We start from the raw sequence: 19,683 nt of genomic DNA on the forward strand, positions 1-19,683 counted from the left end.
ACTCTCCAAACATGACCTCGGCATCCGTACAAAGACTTTTCTCCTCTCTCCAACTCAGACCCCGGCAAATATATCGACTATCCATACCTCTCCAATCCAGAACCGGCTACCTTGACCAACCTGCACTCCAGACGCTCCGCGCAGCTGTGGGTGGTGTTTATATCCATCCCCACCTCGGCCCTGCGGTCACGCCTTGTTTGTGGTTAGCACATCGTGACAGCGGTTAGCCGCTAAGGTAATGAAGTTGCCTGTAAATGCATTTTAATTGCATGGGATTCATGCTGGGTGGCTCCGGTGCTGATATTAATGGGTATCAGCTGCGGAGACCCCCGGCATAAATACAATGCAGAAAAAAAGCATTTTATTTTCTAAGTCCCATCTCGCCGCTTCTCAGCAAGTTCTCACCACCTTCACGCCAACTTTTCCTGGTGTGAGTATTTCGTGAGAAACTCGCCATCCTAGAGCCGCGATAGGCCTCAACCTAATTGCGGCTACAAGAATTGCACGAGTTTCAGAACCTGCCGATAAGTGGCGTTTGGTCACTTACTCTGCGATTGTTTTTGTTCAACGTTGATATTTTTGAAGCATCATTATTTTATCGCCCACTTATCGACAGAATTACTTTTATAGAATCGTAGTAGGCATTTTGGGCGATAAGTGCTCGATAAGTGGCTTATGTACGCTTAGTGCATAGGCCTCATAATCTTTCAAGAGTTAATCTTAGAAATAATTTAATCAGCATGCACAAACATATGCTTCCATCACATTACTTTCAGTATAGCAGCTGCTGTGTTTAATTGTAAGAAGAAAAAAAATTCTAAACTGCAATCAGATAAAAGAGGATGAAAAGAAAGCTCAGAACCACTGTCAAATAGAATAATATATTAGAATAGAATAATATATATAATGGTTGTATGAACAAAAAACATGTAATCTGAAATGCAGTAGCAAGAATTGCTGTGTGAAGGCCTTTTCAAAGACTTCAAATTTAGTTCCTGTTTGAAAGTGACTTATCATCACTATCTCTATTTAATGAATAACCCCTTTACATTAAAAGGCAGAATGATTTGAATGATCCTGCACTTACTTAACATTCATGTTCACCTTTTTTGTAATGCTTTTATTTTGGAATACTAACACAGTTCTATTCAAGCCAATTCCATCACATACCCCAACACAGGACTTAATACATATATAATAGAATAAATATTCCTTTATTCCATAGTACATGTGTACAATGCCTTATCTGATATTATTTATTCTAGAAAAGCAATGTCTATGGGTAGAAATTTTTAAAATATGGATCCTAACACACACACACACACACACACACACACACACACACACACACACACACACACACACACACACACACACACACACACACACACACACACACACACACACACAAACACACACACACACACACACACACATATATATATATATATATATATATATATACAGTGTTCGACAAACCTATTCCCCCACTCGCACCTGGCGAGTGGAAATTGGCTCGTGGCCAGTAGATTTTCCCTGCTCTGCAAAAAAAAAATCCCCTGCACCAAAAAAAAAAAAAAAACATCTCTCTAGCTCTGTGGTTCCCAATCTGTGCACCGCGTTGCTGGCCTACAGGGATGCCGCGAGTGTGTGTGTGGATTCCCCCTCGTAGCCCATCCGTCCTGTGCTGGAGTCCTGTCCACCGCACTATACCGGCAGAGAGAAGAGAAGCTGCAGCACGGAGAGGAATCTCCACCCCCCCCCCCTCCTTCCTGCACCGGCAGCCGCAGGGACAGAGGAGAAGCTGCAGCAGGGAGAGGAATCTCCCCCCCCTCCTTCCTGTACCAGCAGCCAGGGATAGAGAAGAAGCTGCAGCCCGGAGAGGAATCTCCCCCCCTCCTTCCTGTAACGGCAGCCAGGGACAGAGGAGAAGCTGCAGCAGGGAGAGGAATCTCCCCCCTCCTTCCTGTACTGGCAGCCAGGGACAGAGGAGAAGCTGCAGCACGGAGTGGAATCTCCCCCCTTCCTTCCTGTACCGATAGCCAGGGACAGAGGAGAAGCTGCAGCAGGAAGAGGAAGCCATCCCCCCCCCCCCTCACCTCACTCCGGTGACTTCTGGAGAGGAAGAGGAAGCTCTCCCCCTCAGCTGCAGGGAGAGAGAGAAGCCAGCCGGCTCCAGCCACTGCATGAATGTAAGAGAGACCTCGGCTGCAGGGATCCCCTCCCTCAACATTCCACCCAGGAGCCATAGTCCGCCACAGCCTTCTGAGACCCCCCCTTCCTGGCTGCCCACATACCACCACCCCCAGGGTGCCCAGGTACTGATCACCCCCCACCCCCCCACCGCTGCTCAGAGCCTCCTTGCAGCAGCACCCTTTCCCATCCACTCCTCTGCTGCAGTTCCCCTGCACTTTACGCCCCTCATGCATGTGTATATGAGTGTGTGTGTGTGTGTATATGAGAGAGTGTGTCTGTGTATATGAGAGAGTGTGTGTGTATGGGAGAGAAAGTTTGTCTGTGTCTGGGAGAGAAAGTGAGTGTGTGTGTGTGTGTGTGTGTGCAGGACACCAGAAGTATACCCCCCCCAATCAGTCACCCCCCACCCAGTCAGTCACCCCCCCCCACCCAGTCAGTCACCCCCCACACCCAGTCAGTCACCCCCACCCAGTCAGTCACCCCCCACCCAGTCAGTCACCCCCCCACACCCAGTCAGTCACCCCCCCACCCAGTCAGTCACCCCCCCAACTCCCCACCCAGTCATTCAATTCAGTCACCCCCCCACCCAGTCAGTCACCCCCCCACCCAGTCAGTCACCCCACCCACTCAGTCCCCCCCCACCCAGTCACCCAGTCACCACCCCGCACCCAGTCACCCCCCCCACCCAGTCACCCAGTCACCCCACCCAGTCATCCAGTCACCCCACCCAGTCACTCCACCCAGAAACCCAGTCAACCCACCCTCTACCCAGTCACCCTGTCACCCCAACCCACACCCAGTCACCCCCCCATGAAGTCACCCAGTCACCCCCCCACCCAGTCACCCAGTCACCCCACCCCCTACCCAGTCACCCAGTCACCCCACACCCCACCCAGTCACCCAGACACCCTCCCCCACTAAGTCACCCAGTCACCCCCCCACCCAGTCACCCCCCACCTAGTATCTGTCTCCCTCTCTCTAAAGCTCTGTTTGTCTCCCTCTCTCTCTCAAGCTCTGTCTGTATCCCTCTCTCTCTCAGGCTCTGTCTGTCTCCCTCTCTCTCAAACTCTGTCTGTCTCCCTGTCTCTCAAGCTCTGTCTGTCTCTCTCGCTCTGTCTGTCTCTCTCGCTCTGTCTGTCTCTCTCGCTCTGTCTGTCTCTCTCGCTCTGTCTGTCTCTCGCTCTATCTTTCTCTCGCCCTGTCTGTCTCTCGCTCTGTCTGTCTCTCGCTCTCTCTGTCTCTCGCTCTCTCTGTCTCTCGCTCTCTCTGTCTCTCGCTCTCTCTGTCTCTCGCTCTCGCTGTCTCTTGCTGTCTCTCACTCTCTCTGTATCTCGCTCTCTCTGTCTCTCGCTCTCTCTGTCTCTCGCTCTCTCGGTCTCTCGCTGTCTCTGTCTCTCGCTCTCTCTGTCTCTCGCTCTGTCTCATTCTCTCTCACAGTCTCTCTCACACTCTCTCTGTCTCACTCTCTCTCTCAATCTGTCTCACTCTCTCACATTGTCTCACTCTCACACTCTGTCTCACTCTCACACTCTGTCTCACTCTCTCTCACTCTCTGGATATCTTATTTACCCTATATATCTTAACTGCCCTATACCTACACCGAAATAACCTATACTGCTTTCATTCAGATCTGACTCAAGCTTCACATGGGAGACATCGGAATCCCCCCTAACTCAGAAGACAGGTAGGGAACACCTCCCCTCCAATTTATAACATTGCGGGAATGAGGGTACGGAAATCACCAGGCGCTCCTGAGGGTGTTTCAGGTGGAGTGTAATGACATACTGTACAATAAAAAAACAGTGATAATGGTGAAATGACAATAAAAAGTAAAATGGGAAGGAAATATACAACCAGTGTTCAAATGCAGCTCAACCTTCAATGGATCTTCCTTGTTGATCCTTTACTAGTTGCTGTGTCGAGGAGTCAGGGAGCACAGTACACCAGGGTGGACGTAGAACGAAAAAGCATAACACAGATAATAGTGCAACACTATATGATAAGATGGTCTGTAACCTGTAACTGGGATAAGCACAAAGGGAATAGACAATAAAGAATGGCTACATGGATTGTAAGGACATAAAGTGGATTTAGTGCTCTATGCAGTAAGTACCGAAAAAGTCCTCTTGCCAAGTGTTCCTTTTTGGCATTATTTTGCTGTTTTTACCTCGCCGTATGCAATAAGAGCTGAACCCATTCGGAATCAAGCAGAAAACAGTTGTTCCCACTCTGACGATATTTTGCCGATCACACTCAGATGTATCGGCGGCCATGGCGAGGTGGTGTTAGCTTCTCAAATTAAACTTCTTGCTGAATCTGGCGAAGCAAGCATGTTTTTGATTGCGCGGCCCATTTAAAGGAAGCGTGTATTGTTATTGATTCTCTGTGTTGTTGTTGGGAGAGAGAGATAGAGAGAGACACACAGAGCTGGGCAATTTACATATTTCTGATTGACTGACAGAGTTGTTGTGTATTGTGAGTGCTTTGTCCTGTGTTGTTTTGTTAACATCTTTGTCTTGTTATCACTTTGTATTTGTTCAGTGCGATTGTCTTAAACTTTCTTTTCTGTTCTTTGTGAGTGCTAGAGGTATGGCCGATAGGCGTGGGAAGAGTGGTACTGGTAGTCGTGTGAGTACGCGTCAGAGTGAACGGAGGAATCAGGGGAGTGATGTTGCTGCGAGTGTGAGTGCAAGTGCGAGTGCGAGTGATGTTGCTGGGAGTGCGAGTGCTGCTGGTGGCTCTGTTGATGGTGCTGCTGGGGTGTCTGGTGGTGGGCCGTTTTTGGAGTCTCTTCCATTGGAAGAAGGAGAGTCCAGTCAGCAGCAGCCAAGCTCTGGTGCTGGACGTGGTCGGAAGAAACGTGTGGAGCGGCCACATAGTCCTCATTTCAATGAACAGGAAAACACAGTTCTGGTCAATGGGATTTTGGAGCACTATGATTGTCTGTATGGGCATTTACTAGGTAAGTTTATCTTTGCATTCATTGGACAAAGACATGTTATCCTATCTCTTGTGAATTTTTTTCACTTAATTATATTATTATATAATATGTATCAATAAAACTTCATTGCTGCACACATAATCCTTCAAGCGTTATTTTTTTCACTAACAATCATGATCAAAACGTCCACTACGTTCATACAATATTCTATAAACCTTGCTTAGATTTATATGTGTCATCGTAAATGCTCATGTGCTACACATATTATACGTAAAGCAGCAGGTTTGTTTTTTTTTGGACCATGTAGCAGTTTAGCAAACGTCTCTATTTTTTAAAATTGTAGTTTTTTCATTTTTTTTTATGTATTTCAAGGCCGTACAAGATCAGCATCCAAAAAAGAAAAGTGGGACAAAATAACAGTGGCTGTGTCTGCGTGTGGGAATCATGTCAGGACCCGGACGAATTGTAGGAAGAGATTCGATGATATCAGGGCAAACTTAAAGAAGAAAATACAAGCCCAACGGATGCATGCTTCTGGCACTGGAGGTGGGCCGCCAGCACAAGCTCTAATGTTAACACCATTGGAGGAGCAGTTGCGTCAAAAAATTCTTCCTGTCGTCGTGGAGGGATTTGCAGGGGACAGAGATATCGGAAATTATTCGGCTCAATTTCCAGCAGGTGACAAATGTTACTGTACTACGCGTTTAGTATGTTACAAGTCTTATCTATATTTGCGCTTAAACTTATAGTTTCTTCACAATATAAGCATAGCTACAAAAATATATCTGTCTCTCTCTCTCTCTCTCTCTCTCTCTCTATGTATGTATGTATGTATGTATGTATGTATGTATATTTTTTGGTTTGTCAACATGTATTGTCTCACCTATCATGGATTACATCATTATGAGTAGACATATTCAACTTCACCTGCATGAAGTGATTATTTGTAATTTGCTTTCAAATAACACACACTGCATTCCTTCCTCTTTACAAACAATTCAACATATTTGACCTATTTATGAAATAATACAGTATATTTAATATATGTTACAAACATTGTGTTAACATGCATAATCACAAAGCACACACTCACTCATTGTTTGCCACAGTTATGTATAACTTCGAAATACTGTGTTTGTGCATACAAAAGCATCATTCACTATTTCACGTACGTGTCTTACCATATAGACATATATTGATTACATTTATAGATTTTGCAATATAGTAGTGACAATCCATGTTACACCAAAATATAGACCATGAGTGTCTGAACATGTCTTGCATGAAATATTGTGCATTCAAATGCAAGCACAAAAAAATTACACAGAAACACTGTAATTGCTTTATACAAATATATTGCTTCGACCTTTGACCATAAATAGGAACATGTACCATATGCTTGTAAATTGGGTTAATTAGTACCTCATTTTATATGTGTATTTGACTTATGTTACGTTTTAAGTAAACTGCAGAAATTAACATGTAATCACACAATATAGGTTCATACGGGAGGGTGGGGTTGGCAGACACAGAGTAAGATCACACGGTCATGGTATGGTCAAGTGCAGTGGGAGTGCTTACAGGTGGTACAAGTTAATCATAGCTCATGGTGTGGTCACGTCTTGTGGGAGGGACAACAGTTGCTAGAAGCTGACCATGTTAACACAAGTACATCACATTAATTTTAAATGCTAATTACAAGAATACTTTCACCCACAGCTGAACTATATATGTAAACGTACGTTAGTCATTCTTTCACTCCTAGATTCTTCTAACGTTTGTGAGACGCCAACATTATGACACCAGTACCATCTGTGAGCGACACACTGCATGTGTTGCTGAGTGTCAGCCACATAGAGCGCTACGCAAGCTTATCTTCAAATGTTATGCCACATCTGTTAACACATTCATTAACATTACCACAATTAGTAAATGAATGCAAAGGCGAGTCAACTTTGCTTTCCTGCTAGTGATCTACTAATTTGGATGTATATTAGTACACAACTTATGTTTTTATTCAACCTAAATTTTTGTAAAAAAAGAGCATTCCTGCATGAACAATGTCTGCTGTTTCAAATAAATGTGCTGACTATGTTCAATTATCCATTTATGTAAAGATTCATTCTATACAGATTGCAATACCAATATAATTGTTATGTTGTTCCTTGAAGCATAATTTTAGACATAACTAAGTTCACAAAAGAAAATGCATGTATATTCTGATCAAAATACAGTGAACATCTTAATTTAATATTGTGTATAGTTGCTGTTGTGTCACCTGGCAAGGAAACTGTCTCATCACCTGGATCATCAAGCTCACCAGCAATGTCATCATCAAGAATGGAAGGTGAGTGTATGATGTGAAGGCCATATATTGTGTAAATGTTTGGTAATACAATAGACATGCTAAATACATACTTTTTAAATTAACTTTATATCATGTATTGTCACAGAACATGTAATGTAGACTCTCCACATGTATTGTGTGTTTTGTTAGTATTCTGCTATTATTGTGAATGTTACAACATCCTTTCATTAATTCTTCTTTCACACTGAGTCGACACATATTTGTTAATTAAATAATCATTTTTTAATAACACACAAACAACAAAAAATGGTCTGATATGTGTGACACTATGGTTCCAAAAGAAAAAAAAAGATAATTAATTGAAAGATGCATGCCAGTTCATCATGTGTTTATTTTATTTTATAAAAAGATGTTGGCGGCCAAGCACACATTCAAACAAGTGAACATGAAGATGTGCACACTCCTGCATTAACACCGCAACCACGTCCTCCTGCTCGTGACACGTACGCAGCTATTGCAGCTTCAGAAGAAAGAATCTAGTGTGAAGACAATCGTCGCCATTCTGAATTGATGACAATGCATGAAAGGAGGATTACACAAAATGAAATAATGATGTCACAGAATGAAAGGATGTTGACACTGAATGAAAGGATGCAGGAAAGATCAATATCAGAAATGACACAAATTACAAAAATCATCCTACAAGTTCCAAAAGAAATCAAAAATTTAAACAGACATTAGAAGCATTAGTTCTCAATGTAAGTCAAGCCAATATGTTGCGCAGTACAGCAAGAGAACAATTCCACTTTTACCCATCACAGGATGGATCGTTTCATGGTACAACTTTCTCGCCACAGTCATCAGTTCTTCATTCCCCAGTTCATGATGATAACGGTACAGTAGCTGCTACTTCACTCCGTATCCATGACAACCTTCAACCGCTTACATCTGATCAACAAATAGAGAAAAAACCTACAAATGAGACACAGAAAAGAAAGTTAGGCCAACAAATGCTATTAACCAGCTACTGGAAAAAGAGTAAGAAACCAAAATTGGAAATTGGGACACCATCAATCATACAATGTTTCTCAAGTGCTTCACATCTTCCACAACCCACACCCATTGCCCCAGAAGTACCACAAGCCACACAACTTCCACAACCCACACCCATTGCCCCAGAAGTGACACAGGCCACACAACTTCCAGAACCCACAACCATTGCCCCAGAAGTGCCACAAGCCACACAACTTCCACAACCCACACCCATTGCCCCAGAAGTGACACAGGCCACACAACTTCCACAACCCACACCCATTGCCCCAGAAGTGCCACAAGCCACACAACTTCAACAACCCACACCCATTGCTCCAGAAGTGACACAGGCCACAAAACTTCAACAACCCACACACATTGCCCCAGAAGTGCCACAAGCCACACAACTTCAACAACTCACACCCATTGCCCCAGAAGTGACACAGGCCACACACAGTGGCCCTGAAGTGACACATGCCACACTTACAGGCATTGAAGTGCAACAGGCTACTACAAGTGTTATTGGTAAGGGCAGAGTAATTGGCAGAGGGAGAAAGAAAACACAGCAGCCAACAAGCAGGCCAGTTACTCGGTCTCAGAATCTACAGAAAAATTAAAAAAAAACATTATGCAATTTTTTTTTGTAATGGTGTTTACTGCAGACTAAATCATGCATAGTGTATGTATGATCATTTGCATATGCTTCATAATATTCAAATCTGTAATTGTACACAATAATTTTAATTAAGGCTCCTTAAATTAAGTAAGGCATATTGCCAAACATTGAATAATGTACTATTCATCAGTTTAATAATGGAATTACATTATTGCACACTTGTCATGATTACAGAACATTACCTATTGTTAGAAATTAGATGGCATTGGCCTATATTTTTTGGTACATACTCATTTCATGGGTAATGTGATTGATATTTAAATTTATATAGTTACACCTAAAAAAATGCTTTTCAATTTCAATTTTCTTTGTGTCTTCTATCTAAGACATCACTGACCTTATTTATATAGCAAAGTTAATAATGATGGCATCTTACCAGGTTTTTTTTTGTTGATGTTAAATTATTTTAGGATTAAATATCATTTTATCAGCAGTGTCTCTGTATATGTATCTATATATGTACAGACACACACAGTGTGTGTATATAAAGATATATATATTAAAATATATATATATAAATATATATATACATATATATATATATAGACACACACAGTGTGTGTATATAAAGATATATATATATATATATATATATATATATATATATATATATATATATATATATATATATATATATACACACACACACACACACACACACACACATACACATATATATACACACAGAGATATACTTTGGCAATGTTTTGTGCAAACAGGCCTTCTGTTAATGTTATATCAATGTAAGGACTATAGCTACTATTATAGTATCACTCTGGGTGAGGCCCTAATTCACTCACCTGTATTAAAAGGTCAATGTGATTACAACAAGGCCTAGAAACACAGAAAACATTATTTAATGTTACACTATATATACACACACACATATACATATATATATATATATATATATATATATATATATATATATATATATATATATATATATATATATAATCACAAGAAAAAAGTGAGAGAGAGCAAATACACATAGATTAGACAAAACATTCAAAATAACAGAGAGTACAAAATATAACTGGCTAATAGACACATCTTTATGCTTAATTTAACAACAGTATTCTTTGTAAACTAATCATCATACCCAAGGTTTATATTACTCACAAATTAGTTTGTACAAAAAATGACTAAACTTGTTTTTCTATTTTTAAATGCATAATGGCAAATTTAAGTTTCGATTCCTGAGAAAATTTTAGTTTAGATAAAGACTTTCAGCCAATTATTTTAACAATTTGCTTGTGGGAGAAAACTTAGACGTATAGCAGTTACTTTGTCTTATAACCTTGAAAGAGACCACGAAGATAACATTCATGTGTTCATACAGTAAAAACACCACACATCCGCCTGCTTCACAGTTACACACAAAAAACACTAAGGGAGAAGCAATGGCAGAAGCTTCTACATCTAACACCAAACCTGGAAAATCATTTAAATATTTAATCTCTGAGGCCATCGAAAAAACGGTCTCAAAGAAGGCAACAGTGGGGGAAATCTATGAATTGATACAAAACAAATATCCATACTTCAAAGAAACAGGCAAGCAACGAAATTTTAAAACTTCATACGTTACACGTTATCCTCTAGTAAATGTTTTGAGCGTGTCCCTGATGGTACAGCTGAACGATACGGATTCTGGCAGGTTGCACCAGCATTTAAACTTACCATGGAACATGGAACATATCTTCTGCTAAATATCATGTATTTACCTAATACCAGTAACATTGAAGACGCACAGCCTGCTGCGCCTGCTGCTATACCTGCACCACCCATTCAACAACACCAGATCCAAAATGGAGAGAACGACTATGATATGTATGAATACTTATATGGTGAAGACGGTTTTGCCGGTGTAAACAACCAACAAGTGAACGTACCTCAAGACCTCTTGTATGAAGAACCCAATGATGAGCCCGATGACGACATCATGGAGATGTGTGTGATTCAGGATTCAAAAGTTGCATCAAGCATGGATGAGTCTGTTGTGTATTCCTGGAGCGAACTGATGCAGCAACATCAGTTGTAACTTCTACAAGAATGGTAAATATAAATGTCGTTAGTGGTATTGTCAAATAATATATGTGTACATTGCTCAAATGATAATGATTGTATAAAGATTAACATAGCTAACAGCCTAACATGTAGCGTTAAAAAATTATTTAGTTCATATGACACAATACTAAATGACGAACAATTAGTACATATTGTTGAGGCACACAGAAATCCGACATCATTTAAAAAAAAAAAATATCATTTAAACTTGTTGCACTAACTGTAATACACACACATACCTCTTTGTTTAGCATTCAACAGGTACAAACAACATGATGCCCACATATGACATGGGAACGTGTTCATGTTTCAAGGCGTCCTTAAAAAGGTTACCGATGCAAGACGCACCCCCAACACACGTGCGCGCGTGATTATATATTGGCTGTTGTTGTAGCTTATTGTAACGCTCTGTGCAGTGTGTCATGTGCGCGCGTCTCTGTGGCGGTGCGTGCACATCGCTGTAAGCCAATGTTAATGCAATGTGAGGTGTGTTTGTGTACAGTTCACGGTGCCTTAACATGACGTCACCCGTATTTAGTGCGCTCATTGGCTGATCGCTCGTTTTAGCAGTTTACACACGTCTGTTGACAAAGGTTACATATGTACATGTTTATAATTAAAATTTATTCCCATAATTTCCATAAATTTCAGCAATGATATGCGTACTTCTAGCAGAACGATGTAGGGACATTTATTGAACGCACAGCGTTCACATCGTTTTGCGCATGCGCTAATACTTTGTCCACACATTCGTGATGTGCGCACGCCACAGACATTGTGCGCACACATTATTATGTATACAGGCACCGATAAAAAAAAAAAATATATGCCAGCAACGTTACGTTTGAAATAAGATACATATGTATCTGTAGTTCAATACTTGCAGTTTAATAATATACGTTACTTAGGAGATAATAACCTGTATCATATAGAGATGTGTGAAGCGTTGTAATGTTGCAACTTATATAAATGCAGATTGTTTTAAATACTTGTGTTTGGTGTATTTCACAGATGTCGATGAAAAATACATCGGAACAATGTCTGATGTCAGAAGGGAAATCGTTGTATTAGATAATTGAGACTACTAGCGAACAAGTATTTTACAAAATATATAAGAAAGCTTTCACTGTTTTATGCGCAGATTAACATTCACTATGTGATATGTGATATGTAAGCAAATATAACATATGAATAATATAAATGTCAAGACTCAATAGAGTGCACATCATTGTGACACACATGTCACACTACCAACTAAAAAAATTATGTGTCAATATTGCATTAGCTATTGAATCTCGACATATTATAATTATTGTGTATGCATGAACAATAACAACATGAACAGACAATTTGCATGTACGACATCTTTCTTATACACGGACACACAACACATTTCACTGTAAATAAGTATAATCCAACCTGTTGCTGAATGACATACCGGTGCCACATTTAATTTTCCACACAGCAGAGAACATAAAGGTGGTATAGCCATATTCATCTGTTTCCTAAGAGAAGGTTATTTGGAAACATTTATTTGTAATAACAAGGAACGAATCCATCTATGTAGTACTATGAAGATCTAGTTTGTTGCTTACATGAAAAATATGTGTTGATGACATTCCTTCGTGACTCAACACCACTGTCTGTTTGCTCAGTGTCAGCTGGTAAAGTTACGGGATGCTCCTCCTCCAAGACCTGACTAATGTCGGGTTCGACATTATTGCTGAGTGCCAGATTGTGTAAAATGCAACATGCAATGATAATATCTGACACTTTAGCAGGCTTATATTGAAGTGCCCCACCTGTTCGATCTAAGCACCTAAATCGTGTTTTGAGCAGGCCAAATGTCCTCTCTATGACGGATCGTGTCGAAATATGTGCCACATTATACCTCTCCTCCGCATCACATTGAGGGTTTCCTACCGGGGTCAACAGCCACGGCCTAATTCCGTATCCTAAGTCACCTATAATCCATCATGCAACAATAAAAAAAAAATTGACATGACATTCGTACATTACATATGAGATCATAAAAACAAAGTTCTTTGTTAACACATCCTAATATGTACTCACCCAGCAGCCAACCAGGTCCAAAATAGCCTTCTTCTAAAGCATGGAAGACTGATGAGTTCCTCAGGATAGAGGAATCGTGACTGGAACCAGGGAATTTGGCTACAACATGCATAATCTTCATTGTGGCATCGCATACCCCCTGTACATTCAGGGAATGGTAGTGCTTAAGGTTGCGGTAAGCATGCTCACTCTGACTAGGCGGGATCAAGGCAACATGGGTGCAATCGATTGCACCCATCACACATGGGATCCCGGCTATGTTATAAAAGCCAGTCCTCACTTCCAGCCACTCTGTCTGCTCAGTAGGAAAATGAATATAATTCCGAGCGCGTCTATTGAGTGCACATAGAAACTGGGTAAAGGCACGCGAGAATGTAGATTGCGAGACCCCGCCCACTATGCCCACAGTTGTCTGGAATGATGCAGAAGCAAGATAATGTAATGAGCACAACATTTTAACAAGCCCAGGGACTGCACGACCTCTGGCTGTTATAAAATCTAAATCTCCACGTATCTCTTCATAAAGAGATAATATTGTTGCTGAACTCAAACGATAGCGACTTACTATCTCCTCCTCACTCATCCCATCTAAGATGGTTCTCTCCCTGTAGACATGAGGACGAGGCACTACTTGTCTCCTCTCTCTTCTCCTCTCATCTCGTAGCCCTTGCCCTCTCCCTTGCCCTCTCCCTTGCCCTCTCCCTCTCCTCTCCGCGTCCCTGTCCCTTCCTTGGCCTGTGACATCCTGATCCTCAGCTATGCTCTCGTCCAATATAATCTTCCTCCATCTCATAAGCAATCGCATCATTTTGTGGTCTGTAGCTGTGAATGCGCAGGTAATTGCCCTCCTTTAAATACCTATGTGATGATGTTAGGTGAGTTGATGAAGTGCAAGGTGTTACATTAACATATCCATGTAGTTGAATGAAAACTGATATCAAGTACAAAAGAAAAGGATTTTTTGTGTATGTTCAGCAACCAATAATGATATTTGAGAATGATGTAATGTTACGCATTGTCAACCGTTTAGTTAACAATCATTTTTGGAATGTGTAATTCATGTTGCACTTCAGAACGCTAGACACAGTCATCTCATTAGGATACAACCATGACAAACTATGTTGCAACATGTCTAATTGGCCATGTTATTGTCACCTATTCACATGAAGTAATAGTACTGGGAATATCCATATTGTAATCCCATTAGGATACTTCCTATTGATTATGTTAAAATAGTGTTAAAGATGAGTAACTTCTGTAGATGTGTGGATACCTTTCGGAAAAGTGATTGTAATGCATCGTGTACTATGTAAACATGCAATGTTATAGTACAGGTAAACATGAAAATAAACAGATACATGTCCAAGTGTTAATGCGGCACAAAATCAAAGCATTGTGTATTGCGTGACATGACAGTACGCTGAATGTGTTAGATGTGTGAAATCTGTCATAACATATAATATTTTGATCTCCACTTAATAAAAATGTTGCATATGATGGGAACTGTTCCTTTAAGAGTTTCCTATTGGATTCTCCATTGACACATTCTAACATGAAGAATAATGTTGCACGCAACACATGATCACATACACAAGTAAAATGTTGTGCCAATACTAAACGTAAGCGAGGACACAATGAAGTGAATGACATGGACACTGTAATGCCAAGCACATTTTAATTATGACCAATATAACGTAAACATTCCTACACAGTTATAAGTCCCCGCTCCATTGACTACATTGATGTAGAGATGTTTTTTTTTTCTAAGTGCCGCCCCGCCAACCTTGCCGATCATTCTCATCTCCAACTTGCCAACTTTAGTTGGCGGGACAAATTCCCGATGAAATCTCCATTTTTGAGTGCCGATCAACAACGATAAGCTTATCGGGACTACTTGAATACAGCCAAATAAAAAAAGTGGCGAAAAGTGGCGAAAAGTGGCTTATCGGCAGCCACATGGCGAAAACATTTTAATGACAAGAAAAAAAGCCGATTTTGAGCACTTTTCGGCGTTTACTGAATCGCAAATGCAAATGTTGCGTGAAAATGCCGAAATTAGCCTTATCGAAACTTAGTGCATGAGGCCCTTAGTGAGCAAACATCATGGAGCACACAGATGCAATGGGGACTTACAGGAAAGCCCCAAATAAAGGCAATATGAATAGAGCACCGTCAAATTATTGATTTTTATTGATTTTTTATTTCCATCAGGCCCATTTTTATATTGTTTTGATTAGACTATTTGACAATCATTTTTTAAACAACAATTTTTTGTTGCATTGGTCTCGCACGAGCCCTGTTTAAATTTTAATTTTTATCTCATATTCTTGTCTCACATTTTCTCTCCTCTCCCTTTCCCCCCCTTCCCTGCAGTAGCTGCTTTATGTTTTTTGGTGATGTTTTCTAATCCAAATTTCCTTTGCTTTTTAGGACTAATTTTTATGTTATGTATTGTAGCTTTTAATTGATAGGGATTTTTCTTATATTTGTGCATTAAAGTTATTATTGTATGTATTGTGAATATAATGGACATTAGACCCACCTCTTATGAAGATGAAGATGGTCTAATTTCGAGCAACACACATCACCATTGATGAGAAATGATGTAAGCAGCCGATTCCCGATTGGTTGTGCCTCTGCATATGTTGCAGCCAACCCATGACAGACATCAAAGACTCCTGACGAAGCTGCCAGCGAAACGCAGAAGTGCCATTGCGTTGAGTCCTTGTTTCCTGTGCCATTAGAAGCCCGTTGTGTCCGCAGTGTGATGCTGTCACGTGTAGCGGAAGACTGAGTGAGAGTATCCAACCCGGAAGTCCTGTGATGTTTAGCAGTGGAGGAATCGCCCGCGCAGCCTGACCCCCCTGCAACAGCTTCATCACTCACAGGTTTTTTACCTCCCACAACGGACACCGACTGTGCTCTATTCAAATTGCCTTTATTTGGGGCTTTCCTGTAAGTCCCCATTGCATCTGTGTGCTCCATGATGTTTGCTCACTAAATCCACTTTATGTCCTTACATAAATTGGCCAATTCTTTGCGCATCCCCACAGTGGGAAACCTATTGGCATTAAAACTGCTATTACTTGTAAGTCGCAATTTGTTGTCTATTTTATTAAATGTCCTTGTGGGCTTTATTATATAGGCAAAACGAGCCGTATGTTTAAGGAACGCATGGCCGTTCACAGGTCAACCATCCGAAAGGCACTATTGGACCAAAACACTTAAGATGATCTCAAACTTCTTCCGGTGGCGAGACATTTTAAACAACATCGACATTCTCTTTCGTCACTTAAATGTATGCCGATCCTGCAAGCTAATATATCTACCCGTGGTGGGGATCGTAACAGACTGTTGCTATAATTGGAGGCCAAAGCCATCTATGACCTTAGGACCATGTCACCATATGGCTTAAATGAGGACTTTAGACTGGGATGCTTCATTTAAACTTTATTTCAATCGTGCATTTTTGCTCAGTCCTCTGCCCTCTTCCCTGCTCTAATTTCTTCCTGATAATCTCTGCATTTGATGTTTCATTGTTCTGACTGTATGCATTGGTCTTTACTGTGTATTATTGTTTATTATATTTTTTTTCCTCGTCTGTATTTTCTTTCTTATTCCCTACCTTTCCTTCCTTGTTCTCCTGCTGTGTTTTCCTTTGTTTGTTTACCCCTGTATGTTGCTCTTTACCTTCCTTCTCTTTCCCTTCCTTTCTTTCCATACACTAATTGTCCTCCTTTCCATACACTCCATGTATCCCCTTGTGGTTTCACTTTAAAGTGGTTCTTTTGGTGTTTTGCAAATTTTTGGTGATTTTTTAGAATTGCAGCTTATCTCTGGTTGCCTGTGATCTTCCTATGCTGTCTCCTGACTGAGCAGAGCTATTGGGGGTCACTCGGTACCATGCCAGTTTATCAGGCTGCAGTGCTGCTAAACTGACAGCGCTATGCATGCGCAATGGTTCTCTATTTATTCGAGTGGTTTCCCTGACTACAGAAGACGCTCCGTGTCTCTGCATTTGGCGCTACTGCACCGACACACTTTATTCGAGCAAATACCCAGTATGTACCTGGCAGATACCTGGAATGCGCCACTCCTCACCTCTGACAAGCCCCGTTGCCTTTGCCTTCCCAGCCTGGGTTCATGCCTGGCTGATGGGCGGCTGATCTGTTAAATGATAATGATTAGGATTTAATAGGCTGCAATGCTTCGCGTGTCTACCAGATGGCATAAATTCATGAATTGTAATGCAGTATATATATATATACTGTGCAGTATTGCAGCCAGCGGGAATAAAATGCTTCAATCCCTGCTTGGAAAATAACTCAATGCACTCGGGCAGAAAACAGTCACAAACCTCAATACACCCGGGTATACCCGAATTCGTGGGACTAGCCAAGCTCGAATAAAGTGTGTCGCCAGTGTACGCATGCACAATGTACTTCTATCTTTATAGGTGGTTTCCCTGACTACAGGAGACGCTCTTTGCCTGTCGGGAGCGGCGGGAAACAGGGCGCAGTGATTACGTCATCTTTCATTGAGATGGAGTTGTATTCAGCTGTGCTGCAAAGGTGGGGCAGGCTATTAGGTGTATTTTGGTGTATAATGTGGGTGTGGGTATTTAATGGTGGGTTTTGTCACTTAGGGTATGAGCACTCCCTTGAGAAATGTCCAGTTTTAAGGACCGAAATGTTGGTTGACTGTGCCTGTATTTAATACACTTTTTTTGGACTTTACTCTGAGTGGTGTCTCCTTTCTTGCTGTGTGGTCTTGGATCTCCTGATATGCCTGGTAAGGAATTCTGTTTCTTATTTATATATATATATATATATATATATATATATATATATATATATATATATATATATTTATTTTTTTTGCAAAACAAATGGCACACATCTCGGGTGGTGGAATAATTGAGTCAACATTAATATCATGCGCATTAATCGTGTTGCATTGAATCAGCGTAAACAGCTACATGGATCAAAAGGCATTGAAATTGCTATTACCTTAGCTAGCCCATTAGTCTTGGAGGTATAGTAAATCACAATTTGAAGTGTGTGCAGATAACATTGCTTGTGAGGTGATCATTACTCAATCAACAATATTAGTTCTCGTTGCACTCTAGGTATGCGGAATGACTTGATTTACCTCACTGCTATTTATGGTTCATTACTTTCATTAGCATTCTTTTCTACATTGCAGTGTACACTTTAAAAAAAAATTCTGATACCCCTTCAAGATAATAATAATAAGTTTTATAAGCATTCAGTCATTTTATAGTACAATTTTACCTGAATAAATAATATGGTACCTTAATTTTTTTAATTCTGAGTTCCTATAACTGTATCAGTCCTGGTGAAAAGTTATATATCTTTTCAGCTAGCAGTACCTTATATGATGTGATCCTTTATAGAAAAGATTGCAATTTTCTAAAGAACCTTCCAAACACCGTTCAAACACTAATAAACTTCTATGTTGATACTATAAGAAATAGCTTTAACTTAAGGTACTGCACAGTCTTATTGAAATAGGAACTTCATAACAAAATAAGTAATAATTAGTAGCTTAAAATAGTGCCTTTAAATTGTGGATTTATTTTTATTTGGTTTAATATCAGTGCCAGGTCACCTTGGGCATGTCAGGTTCTCTCACTATGGGGCCTATTTTAGAAACTATACATGTAAAGTAACAGGTACATGTATACTCCTACTTTTGACATCTTGCAGTAGACAACAGTAGACAACAAATCACCAGGATCTCAAGGAGTTAAGCTCAGTAATAGGCAAACCATTACATTTAATATTCAAGGACTCCATTTCCACATACTCAGTACCACAAGATTGGCGTAAAGCAGATGTGGTGCCTATATTTAAAAGGGAGCTAGATCACAAATGGGAAATTACAGACCTGCAAGTCTGACTTTAGTAGTGGGGAAACTACTTGAAGGTTTAATACAGGATAATATTCAGGAGTACCTACTGTAATGGAAAACAAAATTATTAGTAATAGTCAGCATGGATTTATGAAGGCTAGATCATGCCAAAATAACCTTATTTGTTTCTTTGAGGAGGTAAGTAGGAATTTAGACAGGGGTTATGCAGTTGATGTGGTCTACTTAGATTTTGCAAAGGCTTTTGACACGGTTCCACACAAGAGATGGTGTACAAAATAAAGCAAATTGGACTCAGTAATAATACATGCACAGGAATTGAAAACTGGTTGAAGGATAGACAACAGAGGGTTGTCATAAATGGAACATTTTCAGGTTAGGCTAAAGTAATGAGTGGAGTACCTCAGGGATCGATACTGGGACCCCTGCTTTTTAATTTGTTTATTAATGACCTTGAGGTTGGCATCGAGAGCAAAGTCTCCATCTTTGCTGATGAT

General features: G+C 40.6%; 1 long non-coding RNA gene across 1 annotated transcript in view; it reads left to right on the plus strand.

The window, feature by feature from the left end:
* Positions 1 to 1,938: 1,938 nt before the first annotated feature.
* LOC142491069 (uncharacterized) overlaps positions 1,939 to 19,683 on the plus strand; it is a 47,631-nt gene continuing 29,886 nt past the window's right edge. Inside the window, exons 1-2 of the long non-coding RNA XR_012800256.1 lie at positions 1,939 to 2,318; positions 3,825 to 3,880. This is a non-coding gene — a long non-coding RNA (uncharacterized LOC142491069). The remainder of the gene's footprint in view (positions 2,319 to 3,824; positions 3,881 to 19,683) is intronic.

Source organism: Ascaphus truei, chromosome 3 (genome assembly GCF_040206685.1).
Source record: "Ascaphus truei isolate aAscTru1 chromosome 3, aAscTru1.hap1, whole genome shotgun sequence".
NCBI classification, from domain to species: domain Eukaryota; kingdom Metazoa; phylum Chordata; class Amphibia; order Anura; family Ascaphidae; genus Ascaphus; species Ascaphus truei.